This window comes from Aquila chrysaetos, chromosome 16 (genome assembly GCF_900496995.4).
Source record: "Aquila chrysaetos chrysaetos chromosome 16, bAquChr1.4, whole genome shotgun sequence".
Lineage (NCBI taxonomy): Eukaryota > Metazoa > Chordata > Aves > Accipitriformes > Accipitridae > Aquila > Aquila chrysaetos.
Genome location: NC_044019.1, coordinates 18,130,437 through 18,153,695, shown reverse-complemented (window position 1 = coordinate 18,153,695; position 23,259 = coordinate 18,130,437). Strand labels below are relative to the sequence as shown.

The 23,259-nt window shown below is 39.5% G+C and overlaps 1 long non-coding RNA gene across 1 annotated transcript in view; it reads left to right on the top strand.

The window, feature by feature from the left end:
* Positions 1-23,115, top strand: part of LOC121233839 — a 35,979-nt gene extending 12,864 nt beyond the window's left edge. The window contains exons 3-4 of the long non-coding RNA XR_005934067.1: positions 8,395-8,518; positions 8,627-23,115. This is a non-coding gene — a long non-coding RNA (uncharacterized LOC121233839). The remainder of the gene's footprint in view (positions 1-8,394; positions 8,519-8,626) is intronic.
* The last annotated feature ends 144 nt before the right edge of the window (positions 23,116-23,259 follow it).

The following is a 23,259-nucleotide window of genomic DNA, read 5'->3' as shown; positions in this document are numbered from 1 at the left end:
AGCAAAGAACCAGGGTCCAGGACGTGTATATACCATGGAGGCGAATGGAAGAGGTAATGCCGTAGCCTACTAAGAAAAGCTTAGTGCTACAAGTGGAATGAAATCCAGCACAGCAGTTTGGGGAGCATATATTGGTGCAGTTTGGGGAGCATATATTGCTCCCCATGGTGCAGTTTGAACAGATCTATGGACCAAGGGTGAGTAGGTGAGTTCACAAATAATTTCTCTGTGTGAAGTTATCAGGGACATAAAGGCTCTTTAATATTGTGGGAAGAGGGAAAAATTAGAACCAAGGGCAGTAAGGTGAAGCCAGCAAATTCAGTTGAGAAGTTAGGCATGCTTTTTAACAGTGTGTATGATTAATCAGTGTTGGGGAAGTTATTGATTTTCTACCTCTTGATGTTCTCGCTTCAAAGCAGAGTACTTTTCTGGAAGCAATGCTTCAGTTGAACAGAGTTCTGGATCCCAATGTAGTAATAAATGGGTAAAATGTAATGGCCTTGACAAACAACAGTCAAACTAAGAGATCTGTTGGTTCATCCTGGCCTTAAATTCTCTAAACCTGTGAAATTTCTTAGACAGCTTTGACTTCCTCATCCTAGACTTCATATTGCTTCTTTCTGCATTCAGTTTAATGTTTTAAATCCATGCCTGAAGGCCAGAGGTGCTTTTTTGGTTGTTGTTTAAACACTAACTTGAGGCTGAAAACATTTCTGTTTGTCCAAATCTGGAAAAATGTGGAATGATTATATTACCAAAGGGAGAGAGAAAAAAAAAAGAAGAAGGAATACTGTGTACCCAACAAAACAGAGGCAAGAATGTAGGAATGTAAATGTGTTACAGGCTGTTATTAGGATTTTGGATGCAAAAATAAAACTTAGAAAAGACTGAAGAGTTCAAAAGGCATAATATGATCCAGTTTATTTAGACTAGAAATTGCCTTCCCTAGATTGCTAAGGTGACAGGAAAAAATTATGAAAAGAAGGTAATCATATTTGTTTTAAGTCTGGCAGTTTCCACTGAAATGCCTGTCTCTCTATAACAGTTTTTTTGAAGGAAGTGCCTTGGGGAATTACTAGAAAAATGAGCTTTATTAAGTGTTCATGGCCATCTGAACTACCCACCCATCCAGTACAAATGTGTTCTGGCAAAACAAGTGTTTGTGTTGCCATGGCCTTTCCCATGATGTTATTTTCTCAAGCAAAAGCATTTTTCTTGCTGAGATCTTAACAAGGACACAGGCAGGGTGCCATAATTCAGTCCTTGAAGAGAAAAATAATGATTTGGAGGGAATGGTGAAGGAAAGAGATGGTCTCAAAGGGGGTAGAACAGAGGACTTAGATCTACCTGGTGACTCTTTTGCCCAACAGAAGCAGTGATGCCCTCCACTAATCACTCCAGTTCTGTGGGAGAGTAGTGCAGCCTCCACCAGCCCTGCAGAAATGCTGATAGGCCCAATGATTCTTCTGTAGCATCCTCAGTATAGGGAAAATCTCTCTTAAAAATAACTTCTCAGTTGTTATTTGCCGAGCAGATCACACGCCTCAGATACGGGCTTCCTCAAATCAGGTCGTAGGGCCCTGTGCTGTGCACAGGTACCGGGACTCTACACAAAATATGTCCCCAAGGTCTATGTGGATCCATGTGATATATCTGCAAGAATTGAACTGTTCTATATAGTGCTTTTTTTTTTCCTTCTTTTGCCCTGCAAAATCACTTAGGGAAGGTCCTGCCTAAGGGTTTCACATTGGTTTCTATGCTCCAGTGAATATTTCTGCAAGTGAAAATGATTGTGAATTTTACATTGTTTTCTGATTTATACTCTGGTTTTAGATTAATATTGAAGTGTTTTATCATAAAAACTAGTGAGCTGGTCACATAAGCATTGAACAACATTATTATATAGCCAGTATACAATGATTAAAGCAAAACTAATGGGTGCTTACATAAAGTGCATAAGAACAAGGCAGGTATTGAGACACCCTTTCTCTGCATATCTTCCCAAATTCCAGTAGTCATCAGTTTGTGAGGTAGAGGTCATATCTGAATCCTTCTGGTTCCCATCCACCAAGAGGCTACAAATTCCTTTCTGAAGGAATAAAAGAAAAAAAGAACAGCTCAACCAAAGACATGGGACTTACCTCTCATAGGGTTTCAGTGAGATTTGGGCATTTTCCTTCCTTCAGCTCCTGTGAGACAACTCTTCTTTCTCTAAATGCTTTCATATCCACGTAGCTCTGCGAATCACAGCAGAACATTGATCTCGCCAGAGAAGGTAAAGGGAATAAGGTCCATGAACGCTAAATGCAGGTCCAAATCCAGTTAAGTATCAATTTGTAGGAGAGAACACATTACAAAAAAAAACCAAGTAACGAACAATAAAAATACAATAGGCCTCTTGGGTCATCTTATCTCCCCGAAATTAATTTTCTTCATAATGCCTCTTTCTCACATCGTGAGATGGTGAGCAGTACTCCTGTTTGAAGGAGTACAGTCCACATCTCACTGATACCTGAACGCAACACCATTTTAGCAAACAGATCAATTACAGAGCTATGGCAAAACAAAGCAACATGGAACATTTTATTTATCTTTAAATAAAATTAATTAGCTGGAAACTAAGAGAGCAAATAGGATTTGATAGAAATAGCAGAATATGCGAGAGCTTTACTCCAAAAAATGTGTAATGTGTCCCCCTAACTGCTGACACCCGTTCAGTCTCATGCCCCTGCATTGAGATTGCTTTTAGAAATCCCAGGAGCAGAGGTCTAGTCAGCCCTCTGGAAAACAATTCCTCAGCCTACCACCTCATGATAAGTTCTTCCTGTTCAACCCAACATTTACCTGCCATCTCATTGATCTTGTTGAAGTATCTTCAACAGCTCTTATTTGTTGTCTTTCATATTCATACCCACTGGAAAAAATCACAAGATATCTAATTTAAAGCTAAAAATCCACAGAAAGGAGAACATGAGCTAAATCCAGCTTGCTTTATGCAACTAATTCCAATGAAATTAAAAGGCTATTTAGGGGAGGGAAGCAAACATACCCCATTACATAACACCAGTCATATCTTTGATTTTTTTTTTTTAATATGACCTTTTGAAAATGAGATTAGAAAGAGAATTCCAAATTAAAATTTAATCAATTAACTCCCTTGCTCTTGCAATTCAGGAGGGACATGTCTGATGCATGAGGCAATACTGGAACTTCATATTGTGGGATGTATCTGACTCATGGTCCTAAGTGGATTTGGTTGTCACAGTGTGATGTAGGGAGCTTGCAAGCTCCATTCAGGAAGAAAAGGGTTGAGCTGGATAATGATTCTGGAGCAGAGGCAAAGGGAACCAGCTGCAGAGGATGACAAGGCTGCCAGGAGAGCAGCAAGAATCACTCAGAACGTAACATCACATGGAGGCATTTCTAAGTTGATGCTGACAGGAAATTAGAGATGTAGGGGAACCAAGAGAGATCTAGAGGCTGGAGACAGGACTATAAATTGCGTTACTGGTGCTTATCTGCTGTCACAAACAGTGACAGTAATTTCTAGGTGTACTGCAGTTGTCAGAATTCCCCCAGGTTGCTTGTAAAAACTCTTGAAAGATGGCCTATTCACATGCATTTCCTCTCTTGGAGTTTACAGTCCCTAGAGCTGAAAGCGCTTAATGGAGGTAGTGTTCTCTACTTCAGCTACAGATGGCTGTATTAGTGAGAGCTGCTTCTGGTTTTATCTTTGAAGGATCAGTCTTCAATCTGAGACTGCTGAAGGAGTGGATATGCATTTAATTCAGCCATTCCTACTACTGAAGCCATAAGCCCCATGGCTGAGTTGGGCCAGACCATGTGTAATGGCATTGGGAATGGCTACAGTCCCTTTTATTGTCTCTGTCTGCAGATGTGAGTAAGCCTCCTTCAAATGTGATTGTGGAAGATTAATTCCCATGACTTCAACATCTTAATAGAAAAAAATTAAGATACATTTATATGTGATGGGAAAATTAAGCTAAATTAACCTCATGAACAATGAAAGCTTATAAAATAGTCCACCTTCAACAAAATGCTAAAGAACACAATGTAATTACAAATTAGTTCCAAGTATATACTTTTTTATTATGAAAATCAATAGTACATTTACTTAATATGGAATTATTAGGAATGACATGCTTTACTGAAGAAATAATGATGAATTCCTGAACATTAGAGATAAGTTTTGTGGTTCCTATGATAAAATATTTTTAGCTGGCTAACATATGAAGGCATCTAGAATTGTCCCAGTTTCTTTAATGGAAAATAATTTCTTTCATGAAATACTTTAAAATTATTCTTACATAACTTGCGGGGAACTTATTGGGCTTTTATTGAGTTGGAATGTTAATCAAGCACCCATATTGCCTAATATTAAAACAAATAGAAATCAGCAGGTATTTTGTAACTTTGCAGTATGTTATGTACTTCCCAATATGAATGCGGGATCAATCAGACCCCCAGTTCTCTTCATATTTCCAAATAAGCTATGTGATGCTAAATTTTGATTAAAGATAGATCCAGAACTTCATTTATTATGTAAATGAATAGTAAAATAACTCTTCTGTTTAGAACTTGAGGATGGGCAGTGGGAGATGTGGGTTCTAATTCCCAAGCTGCCTTATCAGTCATGCAAAAGCTGTTAAGAACCAACCATTTCTTTGATGTCTTGATGGTTTGTCTGTCAATTAATTAACAGTTCCTTAAGGTCTACTATCATGGCCCTACATGCAGATATAAGTGAGCATAAAGTGTTCCTTTTATTTCTCTTAATCCTACAGGTAAGAGAGGTAAAGCAAGCTCTGTAGAACTGCAAAGGAGGCCTTGGTTCACTTTCCCCAATCATTTGCTAAGATCATTGCACTAGAGAGACTTCAGTTTCACCTGATGCAAGACTGGAGCAGTTTTCTTAGTCTGGGGACACAGACAACTCCATGTTACTGCTTTGTTCAGGGCAGATTACAAAGTGATGATCCAGTCCTAATTGTGGGGGCTTTTTTCCATCATTAAATAAACTAGGGCTTAACAAGATGTAAAAACTAGATTTAGTCAAATTATAAAACCTTAGTTATAGATTAATACCTTTAGATTATGTGGTTAAAATGTTGCAAACCTTCTTTATAAAACAATTTTGACCTAGTTCATGTTTACATTCAGGGACTGATGTAACCTGAATTGCAATAGTCCAGTTGTATATCTCTTATGTTTTAGATAAGAGTGGTCGGGTAATTTATTTCCCTTCGAATTAGCAATTGAACAGTGTAAGGTCAACATTTGTCCACTGCTTTTTAAATGCCAACGCCAACGTATGTTGTAAATAGTCTTTCATAATAACCATAAATATTATATGACTTTCATAGTCACCATAAATATATGGTGAAAAACTGTCACCATTGATCTATCACAGAGAGGTATTATTCATATCCCACGTCTTTGGAGGAATTAAGTCCTCTGTTAAGATTCGTAAACAATATGCTGTTAATTTCTTGTATAGAAATGAAGAAAGGTGATAACACCCAACAGTGACACAGTGGGATTCAGCACAGTGGGACTCAGCTTGGAAGTGGAGGCCTTCCCAGTGCCTATGACTTGCTTCTTCCAAAGATTGTCACCTCTACTGCAGGGACAGTTGAACTGCATGCAAAAATGCTCCCAAGTCACCACATTCTATAACATAAGCAAAATCAGTCCTGATTTTATAGTGGAACAGTTTAGAAATGGCTGGATGGATTATTCCCTTTCCCTGTTGTGGGAAGCAAAGAGCAATCATAAAGACAGGCAGCTGAAGGCCACCATCAGTTAAATCTGCCTATGTTTGTGAGTCAACACCTTCACATATTAGAGGGGGCAAATACCAAACTTTAAAGGAAAATACTAACATTTATCATGGCAACTGGCAATCAGTTGTCTGCAGCAAATCAATATAGGTAACCGAAAGTTTGGTTGTATGTTGAACATTGCCTCCACAATTTTAAAGGGCCAGAGAACTGGCAAACCTATCTGTACAGGGTCTGGCTGGGATGGGGTTAATTTTCCCCATAGCAGCCCTCATAGTGCTGTGCTTGTATTTGTAGCTAGAGAGGTGTTGATAACACACCAGTGTTTTGGCTACTGCTGAGCAGTGCTCCCACAGCATCAGGCTGTCTCTTCAACATCGCCTCTCAACTCCAAAGGCCAGTAGGCTGGGCGTGGACAAGATCTTGGGGGGGGGCCCATAACCAGAACAGCTGACCCAAAGTGACCAAAGAGGTATTCCATACCATATGACATCTGCTCAGCAATAAAAGCTAAGAGAAAGGAGGAGGTGTGGAGGGCATTCATTAGTACCTTGTTTGTCTTCCAGAGCAACCGCTATGCATACTGAAGCCCTACTTCTGAGGAAGTAAATGGACATCGCCTGCTGATGGCAAGTAGAGAATGAATCTTTTGTTTTTTCTTTGCTTCTGCACACAGCCTTTGCTTTTGCTTTTGCTTTATTAAACTGCCTTTATCTTGACCCACAAGTTCTTTACCATCTTATTTTCTCCCCTCCCCCTGGTCCTGCTGAGGAGGGGAGTGATAGGGTGGCTTGCTGGGCACGTGGCGGCCAGCCAAGGTCAACCACCACACTAGGGGACAGATGTTATGGAAATGTTGTGATGAACTTCATATAAGTTGGATGCATTTTTATCCCTGTAAAGACTGTGACATGGCCAAGAAATGGAAGTGTATTCTTGTCCAAATTCTGTGTTTGTCCTCTGTGTCTGAAGAACTGAAGGATGTTTGCCAAACTATTCAATTGTTGGCCAGAAGTTGGAAGAGCTACCAGAATATGCTCCCCTAATACTTATGAATTATATGATTTCAAGTATTAAGTTGCCAGCTTTTGAAATAGTGCTAAGGTATCTAAATGACTAGTATGTTCAGGAAATTAACTACATTGTGAATCTAATCAGTTACTGTGAAGGACATCAACTACCTTAGAACACTGTGGTTCCGCATTGACATTACTCAGAAGATGTTTGTGGCAAGTGATCTCTGATTTCAAACTCTTAAAAAGAATTTGAGAATATGGATCACAGGTATCCAGCACAGTGGCGGATAGTCATCTGCACTGATAATGTGTTTGGGGTGAAATCTTGGCTCCACTGAGGTCAATGCAAGTTTGCAATTGCTGCTTAGTAGTAAGACCATACAGCTGAATGAGGGGGGTGGTTCTCTGGCGGTTTTTTACTTAATTTTGCGCTAAACCAAATTAGCCATCAAGGTGTTACCAGTTCTGGGAAACAATGTTCTGCTCTCTGGGATTTCCTGTTATTGCATGAATGAAAAACAGAGAAAACAGGCTCTATATCTCGGAATCTTCAGAAAGGGAACTGAGGCCAGTGAAAGTGTCTGCTCCTTTCAGGAGATTTGGTGTGGTTATGAGTCTCGGAGACCGGTTTGAGTTCACATACTATCTAAGAGACAGCAATTATAAAATTAAGCCACTCGAGGTCATGTCAGTGTTGCTAGGCACTAGACAGCCACACTTCTTGGTGCTGAGCCATTGTGCAGAGCCTGCCTTGGGAGATATCCCAAGGATACCCGCTGAGTATGAAAGGAGCACTCAGCCAAGAAAAGCAGGAAAAAGTGTTCATCTGAAGTGGGGGAAGGGATGCTGTTTCTTTTCTGGTTTTAATCCGTAGAAGTCCAAGAAAGGGAACCAAAAAATTAAAGAGTGGGAGGACTGAACTGGGGGGGAGCGGAGTAAAAGTATCTTTTTACATCAAGAATGGCCAGAGCAGACCACTGTTTAAACCTTGGAACTTCATTATTCTTGGTCCAGCTGGCAGTCTGTTAGAAGAGTCCTCCTGACTCCTGGGTATCCAGACAAGTTTGGAGAAATGCAGGTTTTCCCATTTCCACTCTTGCAAGAGCAACAATTTCCTTGCCAGAAGCACTGGCTAGGGGAAAGCTACATATCTGCAACTAGAGTAAGGACACAGAGAGTTGGGTTGCTGCTTCAGGAGCCCAGAGGGGGCTTCTAGTACCCTGCCAAGAAGAGTCTGTCAATGTTGGCGTTGAAGACAGTTAACTGACTGCATTGTGTCTGTGTTCACAAAGACTCCCTCAAAGTACCATTAGTCAAAGCCTCTGCTGTAATATACAAGTTAGATTTCCAAAGGTTAACTGCTCTCTGCCAGAAGAAATAGGTTTCTGTTTCATCATTTCCTGCAGAGCTTTCAGAAGCAGGACATAAGCATGTCACCAGAGCCACAGAAAGGGGGTGGTTTGTCTTGCCTGGCAGCCCCTGAAAACCCACGTCCTTCTTGATACTTTTTTGCCTGTTTCAAAACATGTCACTGAAAGGTGCTTGCAGGCAGTAGACATTTCTCTTTACTGCTTCAGGAAAAATGTCCATCCTGGCAAAATGTGATGAGATAAACTGAGATGCTCCCTGAAGAAAAGACTATCAGCCATGGGCTTTTTCCAGTGGCCAGTGACAAGGGGAGCAGAGATTACAGCTCTCAAGGTAAAGTGAAGGTTTTCTTCCCTGCCATAGCTGATCAAGGCTAAAGTGTGCCTTGATATTGCAGTGAGACCAGGAAATCCTTCTCGCTATTATCTGTATTCTTTTCAGTGCCTTCTAGTAACCAAAGAGACTGGCAAGGGATCCATCAAGTGGTACATGAAGAACAAAAGAGAAACATGGAGCAGGAAAAGGCACTTTTCTGGAGAAAAACTGAAGATTGTGGGAGGTAAACTGAGCTCCATTTTATAATTGTGTTGAATTCAGCAAGGTAAACCATAAGCCTATAATTTTTAAAAATAATATTCTCTGTTGTAATATATAACAGTCTTTATGAATTGTTATTTCTCTCTTACCACTTTGCCTTTCAAGGCATTTTGAATGTTAGTCCTCTGTCCAAGTGAGGGCATATCTGCATGCACCACCTAACCTCTTTAACCATGTATAGATGCAAATTTTTAAAGAATTGTATATAGAGGGAAAATAACCAAAATAACAGAAACAGATAATCCTGGAACCTTAACACAGTGGTTTTGGTTTCCTTGAAAATTATTGGCAGATTTGCTGAAGAAAAACATGAGTTCACAAAGACTACAGATTCCTACAGGAGGTAATAGGAAAAAGATTCTAACTTGATGCATTTCCCATTTTCTTAAACTTCCAACCAGCTTTTTCCAAAGCTAAACAGTAACACCTAAACACTGGCATACACATGCAGATTTCATTTAGAATTTTCAAAGGTCAGTTCTGAGCAACTATGTGCTTTGGAAATCCATTTAGGAGCACAGATACTGTTCTTAGACAGTAAACAAATGAAGATGGACATTTATGCCTCTTGTTGAACATTCCACAAACTTATACAGAAGTCCACACCTAAATAAGTTTAATATTAGGTATCATGATATTCTATACATTTCATAACTTCTTAGATACGTTTAGTTAATTCTTGTTATCAATAAAACGTATCTTTAACCAGATATATCATCTCCTAACTACTTCTTAGATCTTCTGGATTAGGCACTGTTATACCTAGTATGCTATTATTTGCATTTATTTTTCTGGATAACTTTTACTGCACAAGGAACCTGTGTTGCTGTTCTGTAGAAGTGTATACAACACACTGTGTTCCCCTACAGACTAATGAATTCCTGGGTCTCTTCCCTGAGAACTGACTTCTGCCACAGGTTCTCTAATCTGTGTTATGTCTGGCCTGTCTCATTCTCCTTGCCTATCTGCCCCCAGTGTCCACTCTTCAGGTTTTTGACCCCTCCTAGCTCTTTTTTTTTAGAGTGTCCATGTTTTCATTTAGAGACTGAACCCTGGCTGTTTTTAATCCAGATAGTCCCAGTTCTCAACCACACCCCAGCTGTCACCACAGACATAGGCAACCACTCTGCATGGCAGTGTAGCACAGTGGGCATGAATGTCATAGAACTGCTTGGCTCAGGGACTAGGGATTGCTCCTTGGAAGAGATGACATCATCCATGAAGGTGTAGCCTCTTCGTGTCCACTTGGGTCCCAGATTCCCCAGAGTATCCTTGTTTCCTGTTCTTGCCCTAATGTGATTAGTGGTAAGTATTTCCTTGCCCAGTGAGTCCTACTACTTCACAAAATGAGTGTCAGGTACATAGTAGTACAGGAAGAAAACCCAATCTGTCACCAAGCCCAGGAAGAGTAAGTTTTTGCTAAAAGAGGTAACTTATCTTAACAAGTCAGGGACAGAGATGTCCCTACAAGCTTACAGACTGAACCATCGTACAGGTTCAGCTTTCTGATTCTGTAATTACTGAAATATTTAGTCAAGACCAGCTGGATTGCAGATTAATATTTCCAATTCTAGGTTATCTGTGTAGCCACATTCTTCACAGGTGGCAGTGAGGCAAGAAAGTGCTTGTAATTTAGCATTTGGAAAGTTGGCATACACTTCTATGTCAGCTTCCCTTTTTAGCTAAATGCTGTTTCAAAAATCTTCCATGTTAGACATGGGTGAAAATAACTTAGAGATTGGAGGAGCTTTTCAGACAGGAGTCAACAGAAATGAAAACCCTACTCTATCTCTGCACAGTACAAGCAATATTTAAATATCCCAGGCATTTTCACAACAGTTTGCGTTGGAGGAAATCTGAACTGAACACAGACCATAATCTTTCTAATGGCATTTTAAATTCGTTGAGCACATTGGCAGTTAGCCAGTTGTCTGACAATATTACAGGAAAGGGGTTAGGTCAGAATGACCTAGACACATGCAGGAAAACCATTACCTTCTCAAGGCATTCTGCTTGGGATAATGATTTTGAAACCTGCAACGAGGAATGGATCATGTTATAGCAGTGAACTTAGGATGGAACACCTGGACTAATGAGTGCTACTGATGTGAAGAAGTGTTGATACTCCCCTCATTGCTGCTACAGAGAAAGAGCCCTAAGAGGCTGAATGCTGTTTAAGTGGAAAAGCTTGATGGTGTGTGTCTGAGAACATAGTTGCCTTCTGGCTCAGGATAACACTGTCAGGCAGTACCACCTCAGGGTACCAGTGTGGGCTTTTGGGCTCAGTGGGAAATGCTATGGTTCCAAAGGGCATTATCATTTTCAGACTGGGAAAGAGCAGCTGTGATGGATATAACTGAGCACAGTTACTACCAGACTGCGCTGAACAGAACAGAAGGCTCTAAGGCTATGCTATGGCCTGAAAACTGCAGTTCGGTAAAGTTCCATCCCAGCTATTTGGTGGACAAAAGCACTCTGGTCAGCCATCTGATCCATTTACTTTTCTCTCTCATGTCTGTGACTCTAAATGTTTGAGACGAGTCCCAAGAAGTCCAGAATGAAACACTGAATGTGTCATGATAAGAAAAAATATTTTTCTCCTCCTCTTGATTCTGAAGCTGTGAGCTAAATTGTGTTTGCTTTCCTTTGCCATCCACTTCTAACACATAAACAAAGCAACCACTATTCTGTTGCAATGTGTCTGAGGTAGCTGTAATCACCACACTGACTGACAGTAATCGGTATTTGCTTTGGTCAGCTTTAAAGCCATGCTAATTAAAATTGAGCTTCCCACTTACATATTGAAAGAAACACAGTATCTGGAGGCAAGATCATGTTGTCAAGCATCCGGGGAAAACTTTAATAAATCCTCAGGCACCAATGTCTGCCTCCCTCATAGCTGTCAACAGTAGCCTCCATGCTCCAAAAGAACACTGTGTCATATTCTCTAGGCTCTTGTCCTCTCAATGTGCATCAAAAATTCTACTAGTAGGACAAGGAAAGCTTACTATGCTAGGTAGCAAACCAGCACATATTGTCAATTGGGCATTCATGTGATAGCCAAAGATATTTACTATTTTTTCTGAAGTTTTCTTTCTCCAGTACTTCACTGGTGCACTTTCTTGAGCATGCATAGCATCCCAGAGACCTGTAGAATGGGGAATAGAAAATACCAAAACAGGAGGCAGAACTAGGGAATACAGTGTGCAATTCCTCAGGTGTGGGCTTTAGTCAGGACACTGGAGTCAGTACAGAATGCCTAATAAACTCTTTAATTATGGCACAGTTTAACATTGTCTTAAAGTACCTCCAGCAGCCTGTTGCCGCCCATGTTAAGTTGGTTAATTATGGAATCAGCAGAAAGTGCTCACCCTTCTGAAGCATTAGCACACTGCCTGCTGTTCTGGTTCAGCTGGGTGTTGTCCATTCAGTCAATCACTAGCTACTGACATTTGATAACATGAAATTGGAGTCAGAGGCTTCAGAACAGTAGAATGTCTTTGTCTTGTAACCTCTGTCTGCTCAAAAAAAACCTCTGCAAACACTTCAAGGTGATTTGAAATCTAGCAAAATAATTTTCAGAGGATGCCTTGCAGTGTCATAAGATATTACATGTCTTCACTTACAAAAACTTGAAATAGGTGCCAGGAAAACTAAAATAAAGAACTTCAAAATCAGATTAAATAGATACCAGTGAATTTTCCAGGACTTTTCCATGCTTCATTTTCTAACTTGTTAATAATACAAATGCTTCTGCAAGAAGGAGGTCAGTACCAAGAAGAAAGTTATAGTGTTTGTGTCTTGTTCATCTTTAATTAATGTGTTTTTTATAAGTCACTGATAAAACTAAAGATATTATTGCTTCAACATCCTCCTTAAGATGTTGACAAACTCACGTTAAGTATGTAGAAAGATTTTATAACTGAAGATACTTATGCGTCAATTTATGTATGTTATCATTTGACAGCATTGTCATAAGATGCTATTTTTAGTGCTACTATTGTCTGCTTTAATTATTTTATTTTTTGTTATTCTGGCAAACATGGAACTTGTCTGAAAATATTCAGGTTCTGATGTGAGAACCACAAAAATTGTAGGTTCCAAATGACTGCAAGAACTACAAGATGTCTTGATTAACCCAGATTTACCAGCATGAATGTTAGCTTTTTCATTGTTCTGTAATATAGGCCTGTAAAAAGAAAATATACTTATTATGTTGCTGTAAGACATTTTGACAGTTTGGTAGACATTGCATTCCTACTTTCTTTTCTGTCTTGTATGGCATTGCTCTCTTCCATACCATTTAGTAGTTGCATAATTGTTCCCTTTCAAGCATACAAACAATGAGGTCAACTTGAGTCATGTCAAATAACTAGAGCAAATACCACATATGAAACCGTTTAAGATAATAAGTCATGTGATCACATATATTACCTCTTGCCTGGATTTTCTGGATCGTACTAGAAGTGTGTTAGAATACACAAAAGCAACAGGGCTTACCAGCTGACTGTTTTGCCTATGATAAGCAACTGTTGAGCAGTTTATTGCAAAGTATTTAATACAGACAAGCTAGAATTGAAAGTTACCTTCCTCTAAATCATTATGCTTCTTCTTTAAACTGACATTTTCAAGGCAAAACCTGTGTTTTCCTGCAGAAAAAATATGACAGGGATGAAGATTTAATTTTATTTTAGTGGTTTTAATAACATTCAGCTATGTTACATTTTAAAGCTGCCTAATTATCAGATGTAACATCTGGGATACAGTATCTATCAGACTGTGTTCTATCCAAACTGGGCACAGATACAAGAAAGTGTTATTTGTATTTATTAACTGGAACATACAGCGAAAGGTCAACACTTTCCCTATTCATCCTTCATCAGCAGAAAGGCTGGTGAGAAAGCAGGGTAAAAGTAAAACTCCTTAATCAACAAAGACTTGTGACTTCAAAAATATGCAAGACACATGAAAGCAAAGAACGAGCTTCTTATCCGTGCATTTTTTTCTTTTATTGAATATCATTCAGTTCAATTATACTCATAGAGCACATCGCGGACCTCTGCTGTTCTCAACTGAAGTCAAAAGAAGTGGTTTCTCTCTTGCTACAGTGGTTGACAAGAAGAAAAGCATTAAAACACTGTTTCTAAACAAGCAGCAATTAAGAGAAAGCAGAACATGGTTAAAATAGTTCCCATTAATATGTTTTATTCTATCTGCAGCACCCTTGAAGTAGTCAAACTGGTCAGTTGCTTCTATAACCCTCCCAACTATTTGTGGTAGTAGTTTCAATTACTGGCCCTTCAATGCAAGTTGTTCTGTGTCACGTCTAGAGATCTTGTGAGTCTTTCTCTTTTGTTATCTACACTGCAAGGCCTCACAGAGAAGAGTTAACTCTCCTCTAACCTTACGGTCCTAGAGAGTTTCAAGCTGCTGCTGGAGGGTGTGTGGACGCATAGGTTGAACGATCCTGTTGGTATCTCTTAGTGTGTAGATGTGTGTTTCTATACCTCTATGCTCTCACTAGCCAGTTTTCCAGTCATCTGCTACAGCACTGGTACCGTTCACATTCCCAATATAGCACAATAGAGTGGCTTTTCTTGCATGGAGGCTACTGTCAACACAGAAGCTTTATTCATAATAACATAAAAAATGTATGACTGGGTTAGAGCAGTAGTCTGTCTAGGCCAATGTGCTGCCCCCACTGTCTCCTGCAGTGAAAGGAGATATTGTTTGGGGACATCATGTGAACCTGGCCACTTCCTGTAGTCTATTCTTCTCATACTCTCCCAGCATCATTGGATTAAAGATTTTAAAGAGCACACCTTTGCCTATTCTCTCTAATATCTGTTTTGATACTGTTATCTGAGATATCTTCTCTTTTTTTTTTTTTTACTTGCTGATGCCATCTACCTCCACAGCCTCTCAGGACAAGAAATTCCAGGAATTCACTAACTGTTGTGTAAAAAAGTATTTTCTTTTATCAGTTTTAAACCACTTCCCTGCTAGTTTCAGTGAGTGCCTCCTCCCACCGCCCCAGTTGTAATATTGCAGGATTTGATGAATGACACTTCTGCGTTCACCTTATCCACCGCCTTAATGATTTTGTAAACCTAAACCACTCTTCAGCCTTCACTTCTCCAAATGGAAGAGTTCCAGACTTTTTAGTCTCTCCTCAGAAGGCAGCCACTCCATCCCGTTGACCCTCTTCATTGCTCTTCTCTGCCCTCTGTAGTAGATCCACTGTCTTTGTGCCATAGAGATCAGAACTGTGTGCTGAACTCAAGGTGGAGGTGCACTGAGGTTTTATTTAGTGCCAGACTGACCCCTCTGTCATGTTCTCAGTAACCTTCCTGATGATGCCCAACATACTGACTTCTGGCTGCTGCTGGACACTGAGCCAGAAGATCACTTTTTCTGCTCAGCATCTCAGATTTGGCCTACAGCACCTATTCTCTTTCTAAAAGGACTGGGCTTTTCCAGTCCCTTTCTCCATCATACATCTTTTTTTTCCCTCCAATCACATTTACTTTGAATACATGGGAGCTGCCAGAGTTAAAGTCTGGACTAATTCAGTGACTGGTGGCTTCAGACTGCCATGTTTTTAAACAGAGAGCAGAATGGAATCCTAACTGGAAACCAAAACTGGATCTGGAACAGAGTTTGAAATATCATTTTGAAGGCCTATTCAAACATACATAAATATAAAAGTTACTACTTCAAAATAGCAATTTGCCTGAGATCTGGCATCCCCTAGCAGATATTTGTGCAGTACAAGGATTGCTTAGCCTAGTTTTTGCACAAGCCTTTGATTCAAGACTGTAGCAAGGGTACCCTGGGTGCCCTATGCTGCTCTTTAGATTCTCACTGGGCTTGTTCACACAGGGGCCTGTGTCCAGTGACCTCCAGTAAACAGCCTTTAATGAAAGAGGACTAGCAATAGCTTTGATTCCTGTTCTTCTATATCTGTCAGTTGTTTGGTTATCACTAATGAGGTGCCCTGTAGGTGACAGTAGGCCTAAGTTTCTCAAGCCTTTTCCCATCAGTCCTATGGTATGCCTTACAGGGGTAGGTGTGTTTACATGTATGTGTTCCTGTGCTTCCATGATCTATATTTTGTGTGTGCATTCATCCATTGGGTAGTGGTGGTTCAGCCTATTCATTAGTCCTGTCTCCCACTCCTGTGCCTGAACTGCCAGTAGTTAACTGCAGTGTGTCACCTTATTTGCAGCCTTACTTGGGGCCTTACAGATTTAGGCAGAGGGAAGCTGCTTTTCTGGCTTGGGAACAACTGATGCCTGTCCTGAGGCAAGGAAGCAAAGATGTAGGCTGAAGTAACATCCTGGCTGAAGGTCCATGCTCCAGCTGTGCCCCATTCATACAACATTTCCATTCTCATATTTGTTATTGTTCATAATAGAGTATGTAATATGTAAGCTGGGTGGGCTAAATGAACCAACTAGTGAATCACTATATCCAGTATAGAGCAAATTTAACCAGCATTGATTCCAAATCAGAGGTAAATAGAAGATGTACCATTTCAACTACTTCTTTTAAACCCATTATGAATAAAAGGCTGAATGTTGTTTGTAGGCATCATATAGCATGTAATTTTTTGAAAAAACTCTACAGTCATAGAGATGAAAAGAAATATTTTGATGGAAGGCTCATTTTTCAATGCCTGTTTGAGTTGCTCAGCAGGATTAAAAATAACATTTAAAAAATCCTTCACATAGGGCAAGAGATCCTTACAATCTTTTACAAGTCATCTCTGCTGTCTTTAGCTTCCTCAGGTAGAATTTGAAGAAGCCTTTCATACCAGATATACTACTTCCTTCTTGTGTAAGTGTTGTTGGAATGTGTAATAATAAAAACATTTTGCAGCAGGTTATTTAATAAAATAAGAATACTTGTATTATAGTAAGTATATATAACTTACATAATTATATCAGAGTAAATATGACTGTGATTTCAATCCAGTATAAAAATGTCATTGCAGAAAATATTCCCTTCTGTTTGTAACAGCTAGAGGAACAACTTCAGTTCTGTGATCGTAAAAGCTGACAGCTCACACCTAACTACTAGTGAGGTGGTGCATTGTTTATGCCTTACTTAGATAGATGGGAGAAACAGGTCAGTGTGATTCATCATACTGTTCTGATTCCTGCCTTTTAAAAAGCTCTCTGTCTAGAAATGAAGACCATGTGTACATCTCTCCAATCACGAGTTCTCCTGAAAAGGCCATATTGGTCCTTCTAACTTCAGCCTTCTTTACTTATCAGTAGATAGGTAATTCCTGTAACACACAGAAGCCAGTGTTCTCCTTTGATCCCTTCATGTCACACCTTGAAAACATAATTTTCTCAAAAAATGCTGCTAGGTTCACTGTTCTCGTGGTAGCCCACAGTGGCAAAAGTGGTATTAGGATAGAAGTATCCAGGCATCTGTTGGGCAAAGTGTAACCCCTGAGCTTGCTCAGAACAACAGAAAGAACAGAATAGTTTCCTTTCTCCATCTCCTCAGAATATGTAACAGTATTGTGCTGTTCCTGCTTTTTCTGAGTAAAGCCCAGGAGGATTGAAAAATTTGAGTCTCTGCCTTACTCAGCATATTGAGTAACCAGCCCAGGCCAGATATAAAATTCTTTTAGATGCAGGCCTCCCTGCTGGCAGCAGCACTGTGCCACTTTGACATCCAGCAATAATTTTAAATGAGAGTGATTTATTTTTCTGTAGCAGGCAGCAGATGGCAGCAAAGTTGTACAGATGCGCCAGACTAGTAGAAGAAGAATATCTTCGTACACACACTCTCTAACAACATTCCATGGAAAAAACGTATCATTTGTTTCTGTCTGTCTTGCAGTGTGGTTAAGGCAATAAATCAGGTTTAATGGCCCTCGTGCGTTTGTAACGTGAGGGGTTTTTTCCCCCTGTTACCAGGAGTTAATGAAATCATATTGGGATGAGATGATGTGAATTATCACTCAGTAAATCATCTTTGCAGGAATCACTTCTTTGTGCAAATCTTTTTATATCCTTCATTAAACAGATACTGATTGCCTTGTGCAAATATTATCACAAAGTGCTACGCTGTCTGTGTGTGTGCACTCTGACTGATACAGGAGCTTTGACTGCCAATCTCTGCTGTGAGCTGTGTATGTCACTCACTCTCTCATTTGAGTTAGTCGTCTGGATACATCCTTTTCCAAGGCTTCAAAATAGGTGATGAGATTTTTTTTTTAAGGAGAGAGAGGGGGGAGGAAATGCTACTATATAAAGTTATAGTGTTTCAATCATTCCAAAATCCTACTGCATTAAATAAAAAATGGAAGTCTGGGTTTTGGACAAGAACACTGGAAGTTTCTGGGATTTGATCCCTACTCATGAACACATTTAGCACTGCACTTGACACATGTATGTTTGTTGAAGCTGTCATTGCCAGCAGCACCACATCCATTTAAGAGGAGCAGCAATGATCATACATTGCTGAACTCGTTTCCGATTGAACTGAGAGTCTGGATTTGAGTTACCTCTTTTTGATAGAGTTCTTGTCCCTTACTTCTAACTTTCAGTAGTTTATTCAGACTTCAAAACCAGAACTTGTGAATAAGTGAAGTATAAAGCAAAACTTACAATACAATCTTCCAGTACAAAAATAGACATGTTTTTGAAAAAAAGCTGGGGCTTAGATTTTTTTCCTGCTGAAGTCAGTAGAAGTTTTGTTTCAATTAGATGGGATCAGTCTCAGGCCTGGGATTTGGTGTTGAGATTCCTATCTGGCTCACCAATTCATCACCACCAGAATGTCTGATGTCTGTAGGCAGTAAGAAGACTAATGATATATGCCAGTTGCATATTTTTCATGTTGTTTATCAATAAAGGGCCAGACTATGAATTTGTTCCTTATGCAGAATGAGATGCAGAGCTGCACAGCCCCAGGAAAAAAATGACTTAGAAAAAGTGACTTAGAAATCCATCACTTTTTCCTTGTCTCTAAAAAGAACAAATTCACTTTACAAGGTGCAGCTGTCTTCTTCCAGTGTGAAGACTCAGATCTGCTCCTGAGTCCTTATATACAGGCAGAGAAGTGTAGTGGCCTCTGCCTTTACAGCTTTCTAGCAGAGAGCCACAATAGAGTCAGGTCATGTAAGGGAAAATGAGGAACCCCCACACCCTTTTGTCCTCTCCTGTAACAGCAGCAGGATGAATTACATGGTGGCCTTTTAGTCTTTGAGTGTTTCAGTTTCATGATAACTCCTGTGACAGTAACCACCTATTAAAAGGACAATAATCATGTTTGTTTGATGAACTGCTTAGTTTGCTCCTGAACTAACAGATAAGATCCGTTATATTTGTTCTCCTGTTTCTGCCAATACTACTGGACATCAGAGATTAAGACCTGGACATTTGTTTGTTTATTTTTACACCATGTTAGCAAAGTATGAAGAAAATATAAACCATTTTATAATTGCTGGAAAAGTTGTGTGTAATTTGCAAACTGACAGATCTGGGAAGTGATAGTTGACAAAGTATTGGAAGAATATTTATTTTGCAAACCTATTCTGAGAGTCAGAATTTATTACAAAATATTTACCTTCAGCTGGGTTGGACTGATCTTTCCTGACTTTGGAAAAACCCAGGCTTTTGTAAGTGGATGGAAGACTCAAGGAGGTCTAGTTAAATGTTTGGTAGAAGTTATCACAGAATCAAACGAAGTCAAAAGATTTCATTTGGCCTCCTCATTGCTGTTGCTGGGAATTTTGCAAGCAAAACACCCCAGTCTTATCAAATCATTAAAGTTGATTCTAGTCTTAATGAAACCATTTGTTTTTCATTTGGAGACATTATAGTTATCAAGCATTTTGACTAGTTTATATAGCGTGCAGTAAAAAGGCTTTTACATAGCAAAGTTCTTTACCTCACAAACAAATTATGCTCCTTCTCCTCATGAAGGGTACATGGCCCTGCTCCAAAGAATTAAATATTTAAAAACTAAAACAATTTCAAAGCTGACACAAATTATTTGGTGAAAAAACCTGTTCTTTAGAAATATTTGGATAATAAAAGCAAACCCTTGTGAACACAATAAACAAATTTTAGTTAGGCATAATTGGATTTAGTTATTGGTTGTACTCAGTCATGCTGGAATTTTTTCTCCTGATGCCTGTGTGCTCAACACTACTTAAGTATGATGTGAGATAATATAAAATGGTGTATTGACGGCACAAGGAAAATATTTGAATGGCTGTCTGGAGTTGCCATTATTGGCTTTAATTATGACTTGCTCTCCTTTGGGTACTAAATGAGCCAGAAAAGGCTTCATATGTGCCAAAGTATTCATTAGTATTCCCCTTTCTGTCATTGTACTTGCAGAAAAAGTTTAAATCTGGCACCTGACTGCAGTTCTTATTAGCACGGACCAAGATGCTTTGCAGATTTTGATAATCATCTGAAAGCACACCAGTGTCTCTACTTTTTGGATACAGTAGAAGTTGTTCCTAGGTAACAATGGCAGAACTCTTTGACCACTTTGTGATGTAACTGGAGAACAAACATTTTTTGCAGTCCTCCATGTGACGTGGCTGCTTGAAGTAAGTTTTGTGGTACCAACTGGAGAAAGAAAAATAATTACTTGTTTCCCTCTGCCAGGTTAGGGGACCTGCACTAGGACTTTATGGGAAAGCACTTGTATATCAGCATTTTAGGCCCCTTGCCACCACTCTGTATAGCACGAATAATGGAACCACAAAAATCTGTCTGAGATAAAAATAGCCTTTGGATTCTATTTTGGTAATAAAAAATTGTCTATAGTGAAGTACATTTTCTTTGCCATAGGATGTCTCTAGGGTAGGTTCAAAACAAAATAATAACTCATAAAGAGTATTCCATGAACTCTTCTGACACTTCACCGTGGAGGCTCTACTGAGAATGGTGACCACTCCTTTGGCATCAGCTCTTGAATAGACTGGTGGATAAGGATGAATTCCTGCTTCAATATGTATTTACCATCACAAAACTTAATTTTAATTTAGAACCTTGTTTGAACTGAACTTATAGTCATGTTTTAAGTGGCCTTTGAAATGCTGGCCTGTGGGACACCAGACTGTTCTTAGAAACAAATACTTTAACTGAGGTGTTGTGTAAACAGATGCTCCTGATTTTGGAGGCATTTGATGACCACTTCCACTTCTCATCTCTCACATTAAAGCATAAGCTGGCCTTGACACAGTTCTTCTTGAACTTCTAAGACTTTTCAGAGGATGCTTGCTTTCATGGGCTGATACTATTTCACAGTCTTGTTCTCCCTGAAACCTCAGGGGTTTCAAAACCCTCACACTCCTTAGAGATTTTAATCTAGTTCATGTATGGATTTCAACTACTGCTTAAAGGTTAGTGCCCAACATTTTGCTTTGTGGGATGTTTGTAGTGAAAAGATGCTTAGCCAAAGTTCTTCAGTAATGTCCCCTGCTTGGGCAGGAGGAAGAGCTTTCACCTGGACAGCTCCCACTTGGGGCAGGTGCAGAAATGGATGAGAAGGGAGAATGCTGTCTCTATATATTTTAGCCCTTACAGAGCAGTTCCCCAAAACCTGGAACTCAGTTTGGGATATGCGGTTAGCTGTGCAATAGGAAAGAGTCCCTGCCTGCTCTGCCGTTCTTCTCCAGCCTGTCTAGCATAGCCTAAGTAGGTTAGTTGAAATACATGGTCATAGTATTTCCAGGGTTTACTTTTCAGCTCCATACATTGAAAGAACGTGCTGTCTTCCAGGCACAGGGCTACTCACTACTTTCTGGCACATCTAGTTCAGCAGTGTTGATCTTTACGCTTTACAAGACATGGTTTCAAAGATTTGGGGGAGGGGGATGGAATGGAGGAAATAAAAAAAAAAAAAAAATCTTTTCTTTAGTTGCTGTTTATTGCAACCACGGAGTTTTGCTTCTCCCTACAAGCACGGCAGGTGGTGCTCTTGATCCTTCCAGACAGAAATTGTACTTGGTAAGCTCCAGTAAGGTCAGAATTATGCCATCCAACACCAGCTTGCTGGTTTTAGCCCTCTCTGGTTAATCCAAGGATCTTTCAGCTTTGAGTGAAGTGGTTTTTATCAGTGAAAGGGAAGGGAGGGACGAAAACGTATTTTAAGTGGGGACTGGGTGTTGGCAGTAAATGAAGAAAAGATCAATACAAACAGAAGTAGCTAGTTGGCAAGTACATACTTAGCCACGCTATAGCCCAATCCAGCCTTGGGTCCAAAATTTAGATGACAAAGGTGCTAGCTCTGCAACCCATAAGTAAAACATTGTAGCTATTAAATTGTATGGTCCTACTGAAGTCATTTTGGTTGTGCTATGTACTTTAAGTAGGATCACACCTTCACCTACACATTGTAATTTCCCACCACAAGTACCCCAAAACTTATAAGCAGCAACTATTCTGATTTCAAGATCTTTCATGATTTGAGAATAGCCACTTGCTTGTTTCTCAGCTGGCAGCTATAAACTGTGCTGAAAATCATGCATTTGCTGTCACCCCTTAGATCTTATGAAACCTGGATCAGAAAGGCCATCAGCAGTAGAGAGGTAAATTCTCTTCCAGCTGTTAATAAACAGATGGTAATTAAAACTGGCAAGTGTCAATATATATGCATTTTTTTAAAAAAAGAACATTTCAAGTGGAAAACCCACTTTTCAAGATTCCAAAATTCTTAGTTGAAAATGTTTAGGATAGTCACTCAAAATAGGCAATTCTGAGCAGAACTTCAAAACTTTGGGGAGAAAGATTATTATGAATATATGCCAGGTATCTGGTCAACTGGATTCCTACCCAAGCTTTTTTGCAGCAGTATTCCTGGAAAGGTGTGATTGCTGGTTCTTTTGAATTTTTCTTGTAAATATATGTTCCTTAGGCATTTAGTATTAGGTAAACATATATGCCTGCTTCATTTATTCTAGCAGCATTTAGTGCTGCTGTTCCCCAGTCCTCTCCTGTATATGTTAACTATGTTCAGAGATACTCTAAAATAGGGGAGATTGTATGTTTTACCCGAGATGTTATTCAAATACACTTGCTTCGTTTGTAGGTTTTCTTGGAGTGCAAAGAGTAGACACCAAGAGATGGTGCTGTTGGTGCATTAATAAGGTTGAGGTTCACATTTGTTTTCTGGTCTGTGGTTGGAATTTGTTTAAAAAAGAAAAAAAAAAAGAAAAAAAAAAAGAACAAAACAACAAAATCCCTAATGCTAAGCTTTTATCCAAGATGTTCTGCCTGCACTGAACTGGTCACCATTTAACTTTAACCTGAACTGTGGCCCAGGAAATCCTTCAACATAAATAACCTTGGAAGCTGCCATGACCATTTTTGGAACGTGCTCCCTCAATAAATCTGTTACTTTGTTGTGCAATGTTGAAGTGTGCAGTTGTTTCTCTGATTAATTAGGGCAAAAAATAAACTTGCAGGATCAATCCAAGCTGTGACACGTTTCAG